Consider the following 22351-nt stretch of genomic DNA (forward strand, 5'->3'; position numbering starts at 1 on the left):
TAACTTCCACGTGAGACAACACTTCACCTGTGAGTCGGCTGGTGCGGTATACTGCGTCCGGTTCTCCCGATGTGGCTTTATATATATTGGTGAGGCCCGGCGCAGACTGGGAGACCGTTTCGCTGAACACCTACGCTCGGCCCGCCAGAGAAAGCAGGATCTCCCAGTAGACAAGCATTTTAATTCCACGTCCTATTCCCATTCTGATATGTCTATCCGTGGCTTCCTGTACTGTGAAAATGAATCCAAACTCAGGTTGGAGGAACAACACCTTATATACCGGCTGGGTGGCCTCCAACCTGACGGCATGAACATTGACTTCTCTAACTTCCGTTAATGCCCCCTCCTCCCCTTCTTACCCCATCCTTGACATATTTAGTTGTTTGCCTGTTCTCCATCTCACTCTGGTGCCCCCCCTCCCGCCCTATCTTTCTCCTGAGGCCTCCCGTCCCGTGATCCTTTCCCTTCTCCAGCTCTGTGTCACTTTCGCCAATCACCTTTCCAGCTCTTAGCTTCATCCCACCCCCTCCGGTCTTCTCCTATCATTTATCATTTCCCCCTCCCTCCACTACTTTCAAATCTCTTACTATCTTAGCTTTCAGTTAATCCTGACGAAGGGTCTCGTCCCGAAACGTTGGCGGTGCTTCTCCTTATAGGTGCTGCCTGGCCTGCTGCGTTCCACCAGCATTTTGTGTGTTTTGTTTACCCATAGACCTCTATTTTTCTCATCTCCATGCAGCCAGACTGGAGTCTCTCAAAAGTCCCTATCGTATCCGCCTCCACCACCGCCGCCGGCAGCCCATTCCACCCACACACCACTACGATAAAAACCCTACCCTGACAACTCCTCTGTACATACTTCCAAACACCATAAATCAATGCGATTTTGTGCAAGTCATTTCAGCCTTGGCAAAAGGGGTCTGACTGTCCACACGATAAATGCCTCTCATTATCCTGTACACATCTGTCTGTTCACCGCTCATCCTCGTTCGCTTCCAGGAGAAATGATCGAGTTCATTCAACCTCACAAGGCATTCTCCCCAATTCAAGCAACAATCTTGTATTTTGGGGACCACATACCATCGAGGAATCTGGTTCTCCTCCACAGTCCCTATTTCTTGTTCCACTAACAAAGACAATCCTATCGATACAGCTCGCCATATCTCACTCCCTCCCTTGCTGAGCCATAGAACGATAGTCAGTGCCAGAGACCTGACCGGTGAGACTTTCCCCTGCATGGTCATTTGCACCTCTCTCCTCCCATCCAGAAGTATCCAAAGTTATCGTTACCTGTTATAGAGCAGCTTGGCCACAAGGTGTCTCTGCACTGGCTCTGGCTGTTTAACCCCTTTCATCTTCCTGTCTGTCACCCAGTTTTCTGTATCCTGCACCTTGGCTGTAAATACATCGCGATATGTCCTTCCTATCACCCGCTTAGCTTCCCGAATGATCCCGAGTTCATCCAGTTCCAGTTCCAACGCTGTTACTCAGAGTGATAGACTCTGGATGACCTTCTAACAGGTGAAGTTGTCAGGGACTCTGGAGGTCTCCATGCCGTCCCACAATCCATAAGGCAAACAGTCAACTCTCCTGCAGGAATGCTCACTGCTCATTCTAACTGTAATTATAAACCAAACAATCAATAATCTGAGAACAAAACTACCAATAGTTTTGCGCCTTCTATCACCCGAGAATCTCCTCCTTACAGCATCAAATTGGATAAGCCCTCTAACTCGAACAATGTCCTTTACTCCCAGGTAAGCCCGCTCTGCTCCGGTTCATTACACGGATACAGAAATACAAACAATGAATGAAATTCACCCCACACCGTCCCATCACGCAGACCCAGGTTCAGGCACAGACTGATGCTTCCTCCCCCCGGTCCCGTCACACACTCCGGGGTTCAGAAGCTGCTTTCCTCTCACCACCCCCAACACTCCGCCGTTCGTGTAGTCCTTCACTGTGTCTCTGTCTCGGAGACTGTGCGTGTGTTCGTGTTCAGATGGTGAGCAGCGAAGAGCAGAGAAGAGGGAGAGGTTGAGGGGGAGGGAGTAGGGACGTGGTTTTGAGATAGTGGTCACTGGGAGAAAGTGGTGTGGAACCGCAAGACTGGCCTATCCACAGGGAGCAGTGAACAGGATCAGAACCCAGAGATCGACATCCGGAGTAGGGGGTTGGGTGTTGTAACACCAGACGTCACCTCTCCCCATTCCTCCCCAGAATTCCAGATGAACCGGGGGGTGTAGAGGAGCGAGAGGGTTGATGGAACAGTGAAGAGTGTAGGGGATGGAGCGGGTCAGGGAGACGGGAAGAAGAGATGGGGAAGGAGGAGATGACGGAGACGGCAAGGAGTGCGGGAGACGGAGGTTTGATGGAGTCGGGGTGTGTAAAAGAAGGTTGCGGTGATGGAAATGAAGGTAGGGGAAATCGACATTGGTGTAGGGTGTTGTGGAGTGGTGCTGTAACACCAGACGTCACCACCCCCTCTTCCCCACAATTCCACATTAACACAGAAAGGGAGCGGGGTAGAGGAGGGAGCGGGATGACGGAAACGTGGAAGGCTGTAGGGGACGCAGCGTTTCAGAGAGACGGGGAGAGGAGTTGGGGAAGGGGGGATAACAGAGACGGCGTGAGGTGTAGGGGACAAAGCAGTAATGGAGACGAGGAGTGTAGAAGGGAAGGTATGACGACAACTGGGGAGGGTGGTGACGTAGAGGATGTCCTGTCAGACTGTGGTGTGGTTGGTCGACGGGGAACAAGGGGTTGACGACGAGGGGAGTCGTAGGGGAGAAAGGGCTGACGGAGACAGGGTAGGGTGCTGAAACTGCTGGTGGTGACAATGACTGGCGGTGTTTACAAGAGCGAGGGGGTCATGGAGATGGGCAAGGGTGATTGGAAGGGACAGAGTGACTGGAACCGAGAGTGGGGAAGAGGGAGGCACTGACAGAGACGGGGGCGGGGATGAGGAGGAGAAGTAGGAACAACTGACATGTGTAGCGGTGCACAGGAGGGAGGGAGTCATGGAGTCGGGTAGGATTTTAATGGAGGGGAACGGTTCTGATGTCGGGGAGGGAGGAGATGACGGAGACGAAGGGGGTAGGAGTTGAGTAAGTACACGAGTTGGAAAGTCACGTTGCATTTGAAAAAAACGTTAGAGTGGGGCACAATGTTCGGCTTTGCTCGCCCCCTTCTCTTCTGTAACCTCTATTTTCTCGGCCGATGTAAGAATCATCCTTCAGGTGGGTGAACCCTCGCAAGGCATCGGGTTCCGAATGTGTTTCTAGGAGGGCACTGAAAACCTTTGCCAACACCAGGCTGGACTGTTCAAGGACTCGGTGGTGACGAAGGATAATAAAAGGTTCGCATTCATTTCCCGGGCAAAGATTTAATTTTAAGGCTCTGCTGAGGCCTCATTTGGAGTGTGCTTCCCTGTCACTTTCACTTTAAGACTCGGACTGACTGTTTCTGCCAGTCACAATCCTTCCTGGAATGTCTGTAATTAAATGGATAGTGCTGAGCACTCAGCGCTCAACGGTAGGAGATCCATTTCTGGCAATGTGGGTTGTAATTGACACTTTGGATGTAATTACCGCCGTCGCTTATTTTGACTCTAAGTCTGAGTTAATTCCAGACCTTACTCGGCACTTGGGTTGACACCATCCATAACTCCCTGACCACAGAAGTTATTGTGACGTCAGGAGTTTGTGACGATTTGGTCTCTCATTGAACACGAGTAAATGTCTATGGATGTCCGCTGGGGGGCGCTCTGTCCAGTCGCATTACCGACTGGTGTGGAGTCGACAACGCCCAGGGTGGCCAGATACTGCAGAGGGATGTAGACTCAGCCAGTCACGTCAAGGGCAACACCGCTCCCGACGTCTCGTAGTTGAAACGGTGTTTATCACGATTGCAAAGACGAACTCTTCCTGGTCGATTTGCATTCGGTGAATTCGAACTTTCCAGAATTCATCTTGTAAACAACGTGAAAGGCCACTTTCCTAACAAAAATGGTTAGATAATCTCAACAGAAGCAAAATAGATCCAGCTGGCAACCCAGAGAGCTTTCTGGAAATATTCCCACTACTCCACTCTCTCCAAAGCCCGTGTCAGTCTCTAAACTAATCTCACTGCACCGCGATATCCAAGCAGCCCCACGTCAGTCTCCAAACTATTCCCACTACACCGATCTCTCTCCACGACCCCTCGTCATTATCCAGACTAACCTCACTGCAACTTCAGGGGATCCAGCGGGGCACCGAGACGGGTTGTGGCGGTGGGAAGTCAGGAGATAACGGAGACGGTGATGTGTTCAGAGGGGGAGTGTGTCAGGAAGGCGGGTCAGCTTGTAAGGGAGGGACGGTGACGGGGACGGGAGTGGTGTAAATGAGGGTGTTTGTGATGGAGAGAGGGACAAAGTTGGTCAGGACTCGTGGAGAGGGAGATAATTATGAATACAGGGCAGACTGTGTCCCTGCTGCGGTGAGGGTCGTGACGGTGTGTCGGTGTCACGATGAGGGGCGCGTTCGTGTCCCGTTGAGGGCTGTGTCGGTGTCACGGTGAGGGGTGTGTCGGTGTCCCGTTGAGGGCTGTGTCGGTGTCACGGTGAGGGGTGTGTCGGTGTCACGGTGAGGGGGTGGGTGTCTGTGTAGTAGTGAGGGCTGTGTCGGTGTCACGGTGAGGGGTGTGTCGGTGTCACTGTGAGGGTTGTGTCTGTGTAGTAGTGAGGGCTGTGCCGGTGTCACGGTGAGGGGGTGGGTGTCTGTGTAGTAGTGAGGGCTGTGTGGCTCGTTCACTGCCTATGTCGAGCGGTCGTTCTCTGAGTTTCTCAATGCAGCGTCATATTCCTTCATCTACCCCGCCCCCTGCGTTTCCCATCCCATGAGTTCAAAACAATCCCTGACCCTCCTGTAGAGCAGTGAACGTCAATCACGGAACAGAGGAGACGCTTCGGCTCGCAATTTTGTGATATACTAATTAATGTAAATCCCTTCTGCCGACCACCTCTCTCAATTCCCTGCAAATCTGTCAAAGAGCCAGTGAAACACCTCTATGGATCTGCCCTCACCACCGTCTCTGGTAGCACAGTATAATCACTCACCAGTTTCTGTGCGAATAAAAAACTTGTCAACCTCATCTCCTTTGAACTTACCCCTCTCACCTTAATGCATGCCCTCTGGTATGAGACAGTTTCATCCTGGGTGTAACATCACCCTCTCTCTGGTCCATCTGTGTCTGTTCTGGTGAGATAAACATCTGCCAGTTGTCCCCTCCGCCTTCGCCGCTCGTTAGAAAAGAAACCGAAAATCCTGACCACCTCTTATAGACAGTGCTCTCTATTCCGGACAGCATTCTGGTGAATCCACTCTCTATCCTCTCCAAAGACCCCCGCACACTTCCTTTAACGGAACGTCAGAAATTAATCAGGGATCTCCGAAATGTCAAACCCAGTCCCAACTCCTATCCGCTCTGCCCCTTGGTTTCCCGGCTCCCTTCCCCATCCACAGTGTGTGAACCCCAATCCTCTGCATTGAAATCCCTCCGTACTTCAAATCCTCCCATTATTCTTATCAGACATCATTAGCACGACTAAATCAGCCGAAACCCGGAATATTAAGCTAACGGTCCTGCCTCTCCTGCAACCAAGTCTCACTACTGGCTACAATCTCATACTTCCAGACTTTGAACCCCGCCCTGAGCTCATCTGCATTTAGTACAATACTTACTGCATTGAAACCTGCGCAGCTCAGAACATGAACCCCAGCAGGCTCAACGTTTTGCTTCCTGACTTCATCTGAGGCCTGAGGCCAACATCTGTTCCAACAAGCTTTCTTCTATCTGTGATGGCATTACGGTTTTCACCCCCCTGTATCTCTAGTTTACTGTCCACCCCACCCATCTTTAATGGCAAAAATTCCCGCTGAGATCTCAATTCAACTCAAGTTGATGTGTAAACTGTGAGAGCCGGTCGCTGGCAGAGGAAGTGAAGGATCTGCGCACGGCAGGCAGGTTTGGCGTGGCCTTCAGGCAGGAGTCTGTGCTGCCCCCCAGTGTTCGCTCGGCAGAAGACAATCTCTTTGTGAACGAGTGCAGATATCCGAGGCATTCAGTTAACCCAGGGCCTCATGCTGCGTTGTTACTTTTCTATTTTATCCATATTATTTGTGTTTGGTTCCGCGTTTGAATGCTGATATTGCGCTTTGCACCTTGTTTCTGGAGTAACGCACGCTCGTTCGGCTGTATCCATGGATGTTCATGTGTCGTCCGAACCTCCGAGACATATCTCGACTTCATCATTTTAACCCATATATGTCAAACTCAAGGCCCGCGGGCCAAATCCGGCCCGCGGTGGAATTATCTTTGGCCCGCGAGATAATATCTAATTACTATTAAAGCTGGCCCCAGTAATCGAAGCGCCTATGGCGTATGATATGGCTAATGCTGAGTTTATTCAGGTACCAGGTTTTCAGGGTTTTTAGTGTTTATTCGGCAGTCTTGCTCGGCAGTCTTCTTCATAAGAAACGGAATTTGTAAAGTGAAACACTTTGTAGTTATAGCAGAGACTGAGACACATGAGAGCAGGCTGAAAAAACGGAGGCAACGAAAGCTGCGTTCGCACGCGTCCGACTGATCCGGCCCGCATGAAGCTGCATTTTGCTTAATCCGGCCCGTGACCTAAAATGAGTTTGACACCCCTGTTTTAACCCGTCTATCCCGCCCAGAGGCATACAAACTGGTATACCTGTTATTGAGCCGCTTGGCCACTGGGGGACGTTGTACTGTGCCTGGATGCTTAACCCCTTTGAATCTCCGAACTGTCACCCAGTTTCCTGCGAACTGAACATTCGGTCTATTTTCCTCCCAATATTACCTGACAGAGAGTCATCGTATAACGACAAGATGATGAGAGGCATTGATCGTGTAGATGGTCAGAGGCTTTTTCCCGGGGCTGAAATGGTTGCCACTAGAGGACACAGGTTTAAAGTGCAGGGCAGTAGTTATAGAGGAGATATCAGGGGTAAGTCTTTTACTTAGAGAGTGGTGAGTGCGTGGAATGGGCTGCCAGTAACGGTGGTGGAGACGAATACGATAGGGTCTTTTAAGAGAATTTTGGATAGGTACATGGAGCTCAGAAAATTTGAGGGCACTGGGTAAGCCTAGTAATTTTTTTAAGGTCGGGCCTTGTGGGCCGAAGGGCCTGCATTGTGCTGTAGGTTTTCTATGTTCCTATGTTTCAAATTTATTTTCTCTTGCTGATGGACCCGCCTTGCTGATTGGTTGTTGTTCAAACAAACGCGAGGCACTGGTTTATAATGTACACATTTCCCGCTCCCGAAATCTGATTGGAGGCTGTCCCAAGGGGAAATTATATATGAGTCTCTGACACCGTCAGTCAGACCCTGAGCGAAACTCCTCCATACCATCCCATCATACACACCCGGAGGCAGACACTGAGTGAAGCTCCCTTACCAACATTACATCACACAAGTTCGGAGTCAGACAAGGATTGAAGCTCCCTCCGCGTTGTCTCAACGTTTCGGAAAAGGAGTGAAGCTCCCACTCACAGTCGTATAACGCAATTCCGGAGTCAACATTGAATGAATCTCCCTCCCCACCGTCCCATCACACACTCCCGGGGTCAGACACAGAGTGAATCTCCCTCCACACCGTCCCATCACTCACTTCCGGGGTCAGACACAGACTGAGTCCCCCTCCACACTGTCCCATCATACACTCTGGGGGTCAGACACAGAGTTAAGCTCCCTCAACACCGTCCCATGGCAGACTCCCGGGGTCAAACACGCGATTCTTCCTCGACACTGTCCCATTACATTCTTTCTGGTGCAGACACAGAGGGAATTCCCTGTTCCCCATCCCTTCACACACTCACGATTGAAATATTGTTCAGTTCAACTGCAACTCCAGAGCTCAAAACCCGCACAATCGCATCACACGCTACCCAAGTCAAAAGAAGAGCTCAACAACCCCCTCACCCACCCCCGCATTCTTTCCTCTCAGCAAACCCCAGCGCTCCGCATTCCCAGTCGTCTGGAATTCTGTCCCGGATACTGTGAGTGCGCGTGACAGGATGTGAATTATTCAACGCGCACGTGCTCCCAGTTTTAATCACCGACTCAAAATCCCGGGCTGGGGTCCGTCCCTCTGCAACGGGATGAGAGACTCCCTCATCCGGAAACCACAGTCGGTAGCAACGTTACCGATCGACAGGTTGTGTTGAGGAAGCAGGGGGGCTGCAGAATGGCTCAGATAGATCAGGAAAATGAAAATAGGCGAGGCAGATAGAATACAGTGCCGGGAATCGTATCGTCCTTCAATTTGAAAATAAGAAATAAAAGCGTAGACTGTTTTCTAAATGGAGTGTTTTTTTTTTAACCCAGACAACCGATAATATTCTATGCCTTCACAGAATGGTCTGGGTCAATTTTGACCCGACGGAGGAATCCCCTCATAACAAGGGACTATATAAAAAGTTTGAACCACAGATCTATTTAAAATGCATAAATAGCCTATCTGACATTAATAAATGGGTGGTGAATCCTTAATTAATGTTTCAGAGATCTGAAATCCATTTCAATAGATACGTGTCAGATTTGACCCTGAACAGCCTCAATGTACAAAAATTTGTAGCACCTGTACAAAGGTGTAACATTTTTAAATATTTTCATGTTTGCGCATTTTGGCTCACCTTAGGAAAATACATCAAATTTCGGCCAAAAAAATGGCATTTAGGGTGTTATTACTGCTTTCACATGTCAAAATGGATCAAACATGACAGGCACAGTGTGTAAGGATTAAAAACAATCTGCGGTGCAGAGGGATTTGGGAGACTTCGTGCAACTTTCCCAGAAGTTTAACCTGCAGCTTGAGCCGGTGGTGAGGAAGGCAAATGATATGATAGCATTCATTTCGAGAGGACTGGGACGTAAAGGCAAGGACGTCATTCTCAGGCTTAATACGTCACTGGTGAGTTCACATTTGGAGTTTGGTGAGCAGGTCTCGATCGCTTATCTCACAGGGGATGTGAGACATTGACAGGGTTCACGGGAATGATAACGGGATTGGATGTCGTATTATAGGAGGAGTATTTGACAGCTCCGGGAGACAGAACACCCACACACAGCGATTCAGGAACAGCTTCTTCCCCTGCTCCATCACATCTTTCACCGCATCAGCACTAACTCGACATTTCTGCGGTATTTATTGATATTTGCAATTTACATTAATTGTACATCTTTGCGCCATACTGATGCTTCAAAAGAACAAATTCCAGGCGTTATAAGCTTCAGATAATAATTGAAATAGCGATTCCGGTGGAAAACATCCGATAGGGTGGACAGGACACATGGCCCGCTGGTCTTCACTGGTCACACTGAGTACAGGAGTCGGGAGGTCACGTTGCCGTGGTACAAGACGTCGGTGAGGCCACCCTGCTTCAGGAAAAATGTCAGTGAACTGGATATATTGTACAGGGAGTTCTACGGTGATATTGCCGAAACTCGGAGGACTGAGTTATGGTGGGAGGGAGGGAAGGTTGGGACTTTATTCCCTGGAGCGTAGTTATAACCTTCACAGAGTTCCATAAAACCGAGAGGGGCACAGACAGAGGGAATGCGCACAGACTTTCACCCAGGGTTGGGTTATCAGGAACTAGACGGCACAGGATTGCGGTGAGAGTGAGTGGAAATCAGAAAGAGAGAGAGAGATCAGGGAGATGGGAGGGTTTAGAGTGAACGGGGAGGGGAGGTACAGAGTGCCGGAGAGAGGGAAAAGGTGAGAGGTGGGCAGTGGGAGCACAGAAAGTGCGGGCGGAGAAAGTTCGAGGGTATAAGGGGTGCTGAGGGGTAGAGAGGAAGGTAGAGGGAACTAGGAAGACCGGGACGGGGGGAGTGGCGAGAACTAATGGGATAGACGGCGAGAGGGGTTTGTCGGTATCTGGTAGGGAGAATATGATGACGACAAGAGGAGGAGATGTCGGAGGCAGTGGCAGAGAGGGTGGGAGCGAATTTGAAAGGACTTAGGAGTTAGAGTGAAAGAGAGAGAAGGAGGAGAAAATGGGGGTAGTCACTTGATTCATGTCCCCTCCAGTGGCTGCTGACAGAGATCCTGGATCTTTTCTGAAACATCCGGGACCAAAGGTGTCGACTTCTCGCAGATGAAACTCCAATCACCATCACAACGGAAACTCCTTCCGCACTGAGTGCAGACGGGCGTTCCAGAGGACGTCATGTACAGGAGACTCCAGCCCACATTCCTATCCAGGAGGGTTAGAAATATCAACAGAGACAAAACAGCTTCAGTAGAGGACCCGAGCGGAGACCGTCCCCAAGCTAATCACATGATTTCGCTCTCTCCTAATTGCCTGTGTGAGTCCCCAAACTCATCCCATTGAACCACTCTCCCCCCACGGCAGTGCCAGTACCCAGGCAGACACCACGGTCCCAATGTCTCCCCACAGCCCTGTGTCAGTTCCCCAAGCTAATCGCACTGACCCAATGTTTCCCCACAGCCTCGAATCCCCCCAAACTAATCGCACCTCTGTCAGTCCACATACGAATCGAATAGGTCCAACCACTCCACGCTGATCTGTCTCAGTCCCCGAACATACCCCACTATCCCACCGTCTCACAGCAGAGTTATGTCTGTCCCGAAATGAATCCGAATGTTCCATACTCTTCCCTCATCTCTCTGCCGGCCCCAGCGTAATCCCGTTGCCCCTTCCTCTACCCAGATCTTCGTGTCTGTCTCCTGACATACCCCACTACTCCGCGCTCTCCCGATAGCCTCTGGTCCGTCTCCAGACTTATACCACTGGCACCCTCTCTCCCACATCCTTGCGTCAGTTCGCAAACTAATCCCGTTAACCCATAGTATGCCACCGCACAGTATCAGTCTCCAAACTAATCGAGTTGTCCTTCTCCCGCCCATCAGATCTAAGTCACTCACTAAACTAATCCCACTGTTGATCCCTCTCCTCACAGCCCTGCGAATATCTCCAAAATAATCCCACGGCACCGCGCTGTCCTCACCCACATGAGTCAGTACCAAAATAATCTCTGTGTACAGATCTTTCGCCGCTGCACCTGACAGTTTCCGAAATATTCCCACTGTCCTGTCCTTCCCCGACAGACACGTGTCGGTCCCAAAATGTTCCCAATGTACCATCCCACCCCAGTGAATCACACAACCCTATACACAACTCCTCAGACAGGATGAAGAGATCAATACTCCCCAATGCCATTCGGTTTTACAATTCAACCGCCAGGAGTAAGATATGTTAAAGTGCCGGGGTTAGGACTCAATTTATTTAAGTAAACTACTTAAGAACTTTTTAAAAGCTATTATTAATGCTTTTTGAGAGAGTGATTTAGATGCATATCATATTTTTACTGAGTTAAGTATTGGTTGTAATTAGTTTTGCTACAATAAGTGCATGGGACATTGGAAAAAAAAATGTTGAATTTCCCCATGGGGATGAATAAAGTATCTGTCTATCTATCTATCTATCTATCTATCTATCTATCTATCTATCTATCTATCTATCTATCTATCTATCTATCTATCTATCTACGTCAGTCTACAACCAAATCCCAGAACCCCTCCCTGTTCCCAGAAAACCACTTCAGTGAGTAAACAAACCCCATCACCCACCCCAGAGATCAGTCCAAATCTCACCCGACTTCGCATTTTCCAATCCAGTATGAACGGGTTTTATACAAAACTCTTTGCGATACAAAGCTCTGGGAAAATAAATTAATGTTATTAATGCCAAGAATTGAAAATTATCTACGTAGCTTCTGTCTGTTGATTACAACAGGAATCTGGGGAGGGAGATTCACTCTGTGTCTGACCCCGGGAGTGTGTGATGGGACGGTGTGGAGGGAGATTCACTCTGTGTCTGAGCCCGGGAGTGTGTGATGGGACAGTGTGGTGGGAGATTCACTCTGCGTCTGACCCAGTGAGTGTGTGATGGGACGGTGTGGAGAGAGATTCACTTTGTGTCTGACCCAGTGAGTGTGTGATGGGACGGTGTGGAGGGAGATTCACTCTGTGTCTGATCCCGGGAGTGTGTGATGGGACGGTGTGGAGGGTGATTCACTGTGTGTCTGACCTCGGGAGTGTGTGGAGGGACTGTGTGGAGGGAGATTCACTCTGTGTCTGACCCAGTGAGTGTGTGATGGGACGGTGTGGAGGCAGCCTCATTCTCTGTTGGACTCCGGGTGTGCGTGGAGAGAGTTTATCTCTGTACCAGATCCCGCGTGTGTGTGTTGGGTATTTCACCCTGTGCGCCGGGAGTCTGTGACGAGTCCTGTGTTACTGTTGGATCATCTCGTGTTGCGGTACTTACCGCTTCATCCGTTGAATTGATTTCGAGAAGCCTTGAATCACGTTTTAAACATTCTTGCATCGCTGTGTGGAAAGTTGTTTCAAACGTCGAGACATAATAACACCTGTCGCTAATTCTGACCCAGTCCTTGGAACACATCTGCTCTGGAAATCAGCAGGAAGGAACAGTGAATCTCCCTCCACACTGTTCCATGGCAGACACTTGGTTAATCTTAGAAAGGTTCCTTCTACTCTGTCTGATCACGCAAACGCGAAAAGTTCCCTCCGTATCATCCGATCACACCCTCCCGGTATCAGACAGAGAGCAAAACTCCATGCAGATCATGACACGCATTACCGGTTTCAGACACTGAGAGATTCAACACCTCATTTCTCCACATCTTCCCATCACACGCTCAGAGTGTCAAACTCCGAGTGTAATCACACAGTCCCGCTATCAGATACAGAAAAAAAAGCTCCAATCATACCGTACCATCACACACTCCCGGGGTCAGACACAGAGTGAATCTCCCTCCACACCGTCACATCACACACTCCCGGGGTCAGACACAGAGTGAATCTCCCTCCACACCGTCCCATCACACACTCACGGGGACAGACACAGATTGAATCTCCCTCCACACCGTCCCATCACACACTCCCGGGGTCAGACACAGAGTGAATCTCCCTCCACACCGTCCCATCACACACTCTCGGGGTCAGACACTGACTGAATCTCCCTCCATACCGTCCCATCACACACTCCCGGGGTCAGACACAGAGTGAATCTCCCTCCACACCGTCCCATCACACACTCTCGGGGTCAGACACTGACTGAATCTCCCTCCATACCGTCCCATCACACATTCCCGGGGTCAGACACAGAGTGAATCTCCCTCCACACCGTCCCATCACACACTCTCGGGGTCAGACACTGACTGAATCTCCCTCCATACCGTCCCATCACACACTCCCGGGGTCAGACACAGAGTGAAGCTCCCTCCACACCGCCCCATCACACACTCCCGGGGTCAGACACAGAGTGAATCTCCCTCCACACCGTCCCATCACACACTCCCGGGGTCAGACACAGAGTGAAGCTCCCTCCACACCGTCCCATCACACACTCCCGGGGTCAGACACAGAGTGAATCTCCCTCCACACCGTCACATCACACACTCCCGGGGTCAGACACAGAGTGATTCTCCCTCCACACCGTCCCATCACACACTCCCGGGGTCAGACACTGAGTGTCTCTCCCTCCACACCGGCGCAGAGTCTGTTGCAGACGCATCATCGCATCAGAGACACCTGGCGTCAGAGACAGAGTGAATCTCCCTCTTTCTCTCTCTCTCTCTCTCTCTCTCTCTCTCTCTCTCTCTCTCTCTCTCTCTCTCTCTCTCTCTCTCTCTCACTCTCTCTCCCCCCCCCCCCCGTCCCACCCTGTAATGCCGAGTCAGTTAGGACAGGTAGGAGTCCGTTGTTGCCTCACCTCTGTTACTGGTCAGGAATTGGCAAAGTATCTGGTTTTTTTGTTCGGAGGTGATTTGAGACCGACGAATCTGTAATACTGAGAGAGATGGTGAACGACGTTTAGCTTTAACAATGACGTGTGAGACATTGTCATGGTGCCGCGCGGTCACGGTAAGTGGTGTGTCATTGTCACGGTGCGGTACGGTTCATGCTGAGGGGCGTATCATGTTGAGAGTGGTGACACAGTGTCGCTTTCAAGGGACGTGTCGGTGTCACTGTGAGGTGTGTTTCGGTGTCGCCTTGAGGAGTTTATCAGTCACAGGGTCATGGGCATGTCGATGTTACAGTGAGGGGTATGTTCATGTCGCTGTGAGTGCCATGTCTGTGACACGGGGAGGGTCGTGTTCGTGTCCCGTTTAGGTATGTATCTGTGTCGCGTACGGGGGCGTGTCAGCGCTACGGTGAAGGTATTGTTGGTGTTATTGTGAATGGCATGTCGGTTTCATTATGAGACTGGATTGTGTTCCGGTAAAGGCCGTGTTATTGCAACGGTTAACCGGTGCGTCGGTGTCACTTTGAGGATCGTGTCGGCATCACTGTGAGGTTTTACGCTAACTCTTCATTCCACTCTGTTAGCTTACGTTCTGACTCCATCCGGAGCCCGTTCGACTCACCATAGATCGAGAGCCCGGCAACTATCGCGATGAGGACGGATGTAACTAGGCAGAGTAGGCAGATCTTACGGTCCGTTTTATTTCTGATTTTATCTTTCGGCTGCTCTGTATGTGGACCTGTGGAGTGAACATTCAGCGTGTGTGTGAATTCAGCAGTGACCCACACTGTTGTTCCCACCCACCCACAATCCGCGCTGTCTTCTTCCACCACGATCACTCCTCCGTCTCTGAATCTCTTCTACTTTCAGCCGTCATCTCCGAGAGTCCACATTCCTTGACTTGGCAAAGGCTGACAGGCGTCTGACGGATTCCAGAGATCAGTCAGATCTCCCCTGAGCCTCCTCCGCTCCAGACGAAGCAGCCCAGGTGTCCGACCTCTCGTTGTAATACATGCCATCGAATCCCGGCAGAGTCCTGTTAAACCTCTCCGGAGGCTCCCCAACGCCCTGACATCCTTCCGATAATGGGGTGACCAGAACTGTATACAATACGCCTGATTCAGCCTAACTAGTGATTTTTATGAAGTTGCAACATAACTCCTTGACATTTGTACTCAATGTCCCGACTAATAAAGGGAAGAATGCCACAGGACTTCTTAACCATCCCATCAAACTGTGCAGCCCCGTTCAGGGAACTGTGAACATGGACGCCAGGATCCTCTGCTCATCAACACTGTTTAGAATCGTGTCTTTGATAAGGTGCTATCTCTTCATTTGACTTACCAAGGCGCATCATTTAACGTTCGTCAGTGTTAAACTCCACCCGCCATTTCCTCAAACCCTATCTGAAACTGATCCACACTGAATTATTTGTCAGTCGTCAACGCTGCCCACAACACGAACTATCTTCGTATCATCTGCAAACCTACTCACCCTACTGACATCAGGAGAGGGAAGGACAAGAAGCAGGTATTAGAGAGTACCCCAGTGGCTGTGCCCACTAACAATAAGTATTCCTGCCTCAATACTGTTGGCTGGGGACGGCCTACCTGGAGGAAGCAACAGTGGTCGCGCCTCTGTAACAGAGTCTGGTCCTGTGGCTCGGGATGTGTAGGGAAAGGAAGAGGAATGCAGCAGCGATAGGGGACTCTGTAGGTGGGGGGTCAGATAGACGCAGAAAGAAACGCGAAACGTAGTTTGCCTCCCAGGTGCTAGTGTCCGGGATATTTCTGATCACGTCCACGATATCTTGTAGTGGGAAGGAGAAGAGACACAGATCGTGGGACATATTACTACCAACGACATGGGTAGGAAAAGGACGGAGGTCCTAAAAAGATACTACAGGGAGTTAGGAAAACAGTTGAGAAGCCGAAACTCAAAGGTAGTAATCTCCGAGTTAATGCCTGTGCCACGTGACGGTAAGGATAATAATAGAATGAGTATGCAATAGAGTATAAATGTGTGGCTGAGGGATTGGGACAGTGGACAGGGGTTCAGATTTCTGGATCATTAGGACCCCCTCTGGTGCAGGAGTGACCTGCACAAAAAGGATGTGTTGAAATTGAATCTGAAGAGGACCAATATCCTGGCGGGAAGGTTTTCTAAAGCTACTGGGGAGAGTTTAAACTGGAATTGCTGGGGGTTTGGAACCGAACTGTAGTGACAGAGGAAAGGGAGGTTGGCTCACAAATAGAGAAAGCTTGGAGCCAGTGCGAAACGAAGCATAGACAGGTGATAGAGAAGGATCGCGCTCTGCCCGATGGTTTGAGATGTGTCTATTTTAATTCGAACAGTATCATGAATAAAGCGGATGTGCTCAGAGCGTGGATTAGCACTTGGAGGTATGATGTTGTGGCCATTACAGAAATTTGGGTGGCTCGGGGTCAGGAATGGCAACTTCAGATGCCGGGCTTTAGACGTTCCAGAAAGGATTGGGAGGAAGGAAACAAGGTGGGGGCGTGGCACTGTTGATCATGGATATTGTCACGTCTGCATAAAAGGTGGACGACATGGAAGGGCTGTCTACGGAGTCTCTGTGGGTGGAAGTTAGGAATAAGCAGAGGTCAATAACTCTACTGGGTGATTTTTCACAAACCATCCAATCGTAACAGGGACATCGAGGAGCATATTGGGAGACAGATTCTGGAAAGGAGTAATAACAACAGGGTTGCTGTGGTATGAGATTTTACTTTCCCAACTATTGTAGAAATCTCCCTAGTGTGAGGGTGTTTAGATGGGGTAGAAATTGTGAGGTGTGTTCTAGAATGATTCTTGACATAATATACAGATAATCCTACATGAGGAGAGGCTGTATTTGATCTGGCATTGGGAAATAAACCTGGCCAGGTGTCAGGTCTCTCCGTGGGAGAGCATTTTAGAGATACTGATCACAATTCTATCTCATTTGCCATAGCATTGGTGAGGGATAGGCACAGACAAGTTAGGGAAACTTTTAATTCGTGTAAGGGCTAATATCAGGCTATCAGGCAGGAATTTAGAAGTTTGAATTGGAAACAAAGGTTCGCAGGGAAACGTAAGCAAGAAATGTGACAATTTAAGGGGATATATGCGTGAGTTTTTGAGTAGGTACGTTTCATTGAGACAGGGAAATTATGGTAGGGAACAGGGACCGTGGTGTACAAAGGCTGTTGTGTATCACGTCAGAGGAAGAGATGACTGTACGAAATTTCCAGAAACTAGGTAATGATATGAATCTAGATGATTATAATGCGAGCAGGAAGTAGCTTCAGAATGAAATTAGGAGAGCCAGAAAGGGCCATGAGAAGGCCTTGGCAGACAGTCTTAAGGAAAGCCCCAAGGCTTTCTGTAAATATGTTGAGAGCAAGCGGATGAGACGTGAGAGAATTGGACGAATCAAGTGTGACGATGGAAATGTGTGTATGGAACCGGAGGTAACAGCGGAGGTACTGAATGAATATTTGCTTCTGTATTCACTACGGAAAATGATCTTGGAAATTGTAGGGATGACTTGCAGTGGATTGAAAAACTTAAGTATGTAGAAAGTAATAAAAAGGATGTGCTGGAGCTTTTGGAAAGCATCAAGTTGGATAAGTCACCAAGACCGAACGTAATGTACCCCAGTCTACTGTGGGAAGCGAAGTAGGAGATTGCTGAGTGTCTCGAAATGACATTTACATCATCAATGAGGACGGGAGAGGTTCCGGAGGATTATATGTTTGCGGATGTTTCTCCCTCATGCATGAAATGGAAGAGGGACAGCTTACAAAATTATAGACCCGTGAGTCTTACTTCAGTGGGTGCTCGGCTGATGGAGAAGATCCTGAGAAGCAGGATTTATGAACACTTGGAGAGGCATAACATGATTAGGAATAGTTAGGATTGGTTTGCCAAAGGTAGGTCATGCCTCGCGAGCCTGATTGAATTTTCTGAGGACGTAACTAAGCACATTGATGAAGTTAGAGCCGGAGATGTCGTATACATAGATTTTAGCAAGGCATTTGATAAGGTACCCAATGTAAGACTTATTGAGAAAGTAAGGAGTCATGGGACCCAAGGGGATATTGCTTTGTTGATCAACAACTGGCTTTCCCACAGAAGGCTTAGTGTGCTTGTAGACGGGTCATATTCTGCATGGACGACGGACAACAGCGGTGTGCCTCAGGGATCTGTTCTGGGCCACCGACTCTTTGCGATTTTTATAAATGTGCAGATGAGGAGGTTGAGGGATGGGGTTGTCAATTTGCTGATGACACAAAGTGTAGGGGTGTTGTGGATAGTGTGGAGGGCTGTCAGAGGTTACAACGGAACATTGATAGGATGCAAAACTGGGCTGAGAATTTGCAGATGGAGTACAACCCAGATAAGTATGAGGTGGCTCATTTTGGTAGGTCAAATATGATGACAGAATATAGTATTAAGTAAGTCTTTTGGCAGTGTGGAGGATCAGACATATCTTGGGATCCGAGTCCATAGGACTGTCAAAGCTGCTACGTAGATTGACTCTGTGGTTAAAAAGGGGTACGGTGCATTGCGCTTCATCAATCGTGGACTTGAATTTCGGAGCCAAGAGGTAATGTCCCAGCTATACAGGATTCTGGTTAGACCCCACATGGAGTACTGTACTCAGCTCTGATCGCCTCACTGTGGGAAGGATGTGGGAGCCATAGAAAGGATGCAAAGGATATTTACAAGGAGGTTTCCTGGATTGGGGAGCGTGCTTTATTAGAATCGGTGGAGTGAAGTCGGCCTTTTCTCCTTGGAGCAACAGAGGTTGAGAGGTGACCAAATAGAGGTGTATAAGGTGATGAGAGGCATTGATCGTGTGGAAGTTAGAAGATTGTTTGTTTGTTTTTTTGCCCGGGATGAAATGATTGACACAAGAGGACACGGGTTTAAGGTGCTGGTGAGCAGATACAGAGAGATATGTCAAGGTTAGGTTTTTTAAATTAAGAAGAGAGTGGTGAGTGCGTGGAATGGGCTGCCGGGTATTGGATAGGTACTTGGAAATTAGAAAAATATAGGGCTATCGGTAAGCCAAGTAACGCAGGGAGATGTTCAGCTCAACTTTGAGCTCTTGTATTTCTATGTTCCTTTGTTTCTCATGACAAGAAGGACGTGGAAACCATAGACATAGTGTAGAGGAGATTTGCATGGATGTTGCCTGGATTGCTGAGCATGCCTTATGAGGATAGGTTGAGTGAACTCGGCCTTTTCTCCTTGGAGCGACGGAGGATGAGAGGTGACCTGACAGAGGTGTAGAAGGTGGTGAGAGGCATTAATCGTGTAGATCGTGTAGTCTTTTCCCTCAGGGCGGAAATGGGTTGCACGAGAGGGCATAGTTTTAAGCTGCTTGAAAGTAGGTAGAAAGGAGATGTAAAGAGTAAGTTTTTTACACAGAGAGTGGTGAATGCGTAAAATTAGTTTAAAATGTACAATGACTTTAACAAGTACAGTCACAAGATCCCATTTGGTAGATCACTCTGGCAGATGGAAGAGAGGAAGATAGGGAGAAATGGAGAAAGAATTGACTGATGAAAGAGAGAGGGAGGAATGGGTAAGTAGGGAGGGTGGAAGATGGAGGAGGGAGAGAGATATTACAATGACTGAGATACAGAGGGAGTAGTCTGGCTAATTTGAATCGGAAGGACTGATCAGGTACGGGAAGTAGATGTAATCTACCTAGACATTAACATGGTCTCAGATGGTACACTGCTCTGGAAGGTGATGGTACAGGAGTCGGGAGGTCACGTTGTAGATGTACAGTGACGCCGCTCTTGTTCAGTGTTGATCGCCCTGATTTAGGAAAGGCCACGGTGCTGGGAAGTTTACGAGGATGTTGGTCTCGGGGGAGTGAGGCATGGAGAGTGGTCGGACAGTTCGAGACTATTCCTTGAAGCGCAGGGGTGACCTTACCTCTGTTGTATAAAACTACGAGGGGCGCAAGCAGGGTGAAAGAGCACAGACATTCCTCGGGTCCGGAGTATCGGGAAACAGAGGGCACAGGATTGAGGTGAGAGTCGATAACGTGGAGGGAAACAGATGAGGGACGGAGGGCCTGTTAGATTTGAAGGAGATAGACAGCGACGAGAGAGGGGGAAAAAGGAAGGGAGGGGGAGGGAACAGGGGAGGAGAGAGGGACGGAGGGGGAAGACTGGGGAGTTTCGGAGAAAGAAGGTCATAGGCGGCGAATGATTTTTAGAAGAGTGGTTGGGGAGAGTCGGGAACCTAGTAGAGGACGAGATTCCGGTAGGAGAGGGGCAGAGACAGTGGGGTGGGTAGGGTGGGACGATTAGGGAGTGTGAGTCGACCAAACAGAAAGAGCAGAACGAGGATGTTGCCGGACTCGTGGGACTAACTTCGGAAAGATGTGGGGCAGGTTGGGACTTTATTCCTTGGAGTGTAGGGGTGACCTTAGAGAGGCGTATGAAACCAAGAGCGGTGAGTGCGTACAGATATTTTCCGTAGACTTGGAGAACCGAGGACCAGAACGCAATGTCTAAAGTGAGGGGGGAAAGGGATGTAATTGGGAAGACGACTAACAACCTTTTATTACCCAGATTGTGGTCAGTCTATGGGACGAGCTGACAGAGGAAGTGGTCGAAGCAGATGCATTAGAAACTTGGGAACTTGGGAATATGACACATAACCAATCCATAATGACGTCATCACTGTAAACTCTGACCTGTTTGTGCAGTGGTTGGCAGACAGCCGGGTCCCGAGGAAATCGGAGAATCTTCGTCCTCATCGATGCGAGTTTCCTCTTTCCGAAAGTTCAGCTCTGAGTAAGTGGCGTTCAGACCGTCTGGGAGAGAGAGTCGGACAGGCAGAGAGATTGAGAGCGGTAGGGAATAGAGGAGGGTGTCGGGAAGAGAGAGAAGAGAGGGAGGCAAGTGAGGGAGAGAGAAGGGGTGAGAATATGAGAGTGAGGGAGAGGGGTAGAGATAGGAGAGACACAGGAGGTAGCAGAGGAGAGAGAACGGGGTGGGAGAGGTGGAGATAGAGGGGAGGGACAGGGGAGAGAGTCGGAAAAAGCGAGAGGGCATGGAAAGGTGTGAGAGAGGGTGAAAGAGGGCGATTGACAAGGGAGAGTGAGGGGAGGAGAAAGTGGGAGAGAGATGGCGAAGAGAAAAGAAGATAATTTGAGAGAGAGAGAGAGAAGAGCGAGGGGAGAGAGCGTCCGGGAAAGGAAGAGAGGCGTGCACAGAGAGGAGGAGAGCGCGGGACGGGATTGAGGGGCAAATTTAGGGAGAGAGCGAGGTTGGAAGACCGGGACGGGCGGACGCGGAAGGATGAGACGGAGCGAAGAGAGAGGGAAAGAGCGCGAGGGAGAGACGGGGAGTGGGGGAGACGGGGAGTGGTAGAGACGGTGACTGTGATAGAGGAGAGACGGGAGGGAGAGGGGATAATGAGAGAGGGCGAAGAGAACGGGACATTGAGTGACAGTGAGGATAACGGGGAGAGGAAGGAGGGGAGAGACAGAGAGCGGCGAGGGCGTGAGGAGGTGAGGAAGGGGAAGAATTGGAAAGGAAAAGAGAGTGGGGTTAAGAAAAGTGAGAGAGCGGGTATGGATTTATACCGCGTACCTTCCTCACCACACGGACACGGCGCTCACTGATCTCCGCAACCCCATCCCACAGCGCTCTCTCCTCATCGCCACTTCCTCCAGATGGCACATGCCATGCTATCTCTCCTCACCGACCCTTCTCACAGCCCACTCTCCTCAAACCATCCCACGGCGCTCATTCTACACCGCCCCTCCAAGGCTGCTCACTCCTCACAGCACCCTCTGCACCGTCCCTCCCACAACGTTCACACCACCCCCACCCCCCCCCCCCATCGTCTCTCCCACGCGTTCCTTCCGTCTTATGCTGAAACAGGCAATCATTAGGAACGTTTTCCCTGAGATCTCTCGACGGGATTGGCCGTATCAGCTGAACAGGGTGAAATAAAAAAAAATGAAACTGACCTCGATCTGCCCGGACCCGAGGCGCCGAGGGGGACTTGAAATTAACTTCCGCGTACAATACATCAGGTTCAGCTGGGGACAAAACAGCGAAGGTCAGAGACAGAATGAGGTTCCCTCCATCACACAATCCCGGGGTCAGACACAGAGTGATGCTCCCGCCACACCGTCCAATCACACACGCCCGGGGTCAGTCACAGAGTGACTCCACATTCACTCCACATTCACTCATCACACACTCCCGGGCAGACATAATGTGAAACTCCCTCCACCCGTCCGATCACACACACCAGGATAAGCTGCAGAACGCATCAGTCGCCTGTTTCTGCTGCACTCACCTCGGCAAGGAGACCGAGAGTCCGCTTTTCCCAACTTCACGTTCATGTAACTCTCGCTCCGGTCCATCCTGCCGACGATTCTCTGCGTCTCTGAGCTCAGATAGGGGAAGCAACCGTTGTCAGAGGAAGCCTGTGTTAACA

General features: G+C 49.8%; 1 long non-coding RNA gene across 1 annotated transcript; it reads right to left on the reverse strand.

Annotated features, from left to right (window-relative positions):
• Positions 1 to 12422: 12422 nt before the first annotated feature.
• On the reverse strand, positions 12423 to 14610 carry LOC140719943 (uncharacterized). The gene is made up of 3 exons (XR_012097054.1): positions 14490 to 14610; positions 13835 to 13912; positions 12423 to 12507 (listed from the first exon to the last, which is right to left on the reverse strand). It is a non-coding gene; the product is annotated as an uncharacterized lncRNA (long non-coding RNA).
• Between the last annotated feature and the right edge of the window lie 7741 nt (positions 14611 to 22351).

Source organism: Hemitrygon akajei, unplaced genomic scaffold (assembly GCF_048418815.1).
Source record: "Hemitrygon akajei unplaced genomic scaffold, sHemAka1.3 Scf000033, whole genome shotgun sequence".
Classification (NCBI taxonomy): domain Eukaryota; kingdom Metazoa; phylum Chordata; class Chondrichthyes; order Myliobatiformes; family Dasyatidae; genus Hemitrygon; species Hemitrygon akajei.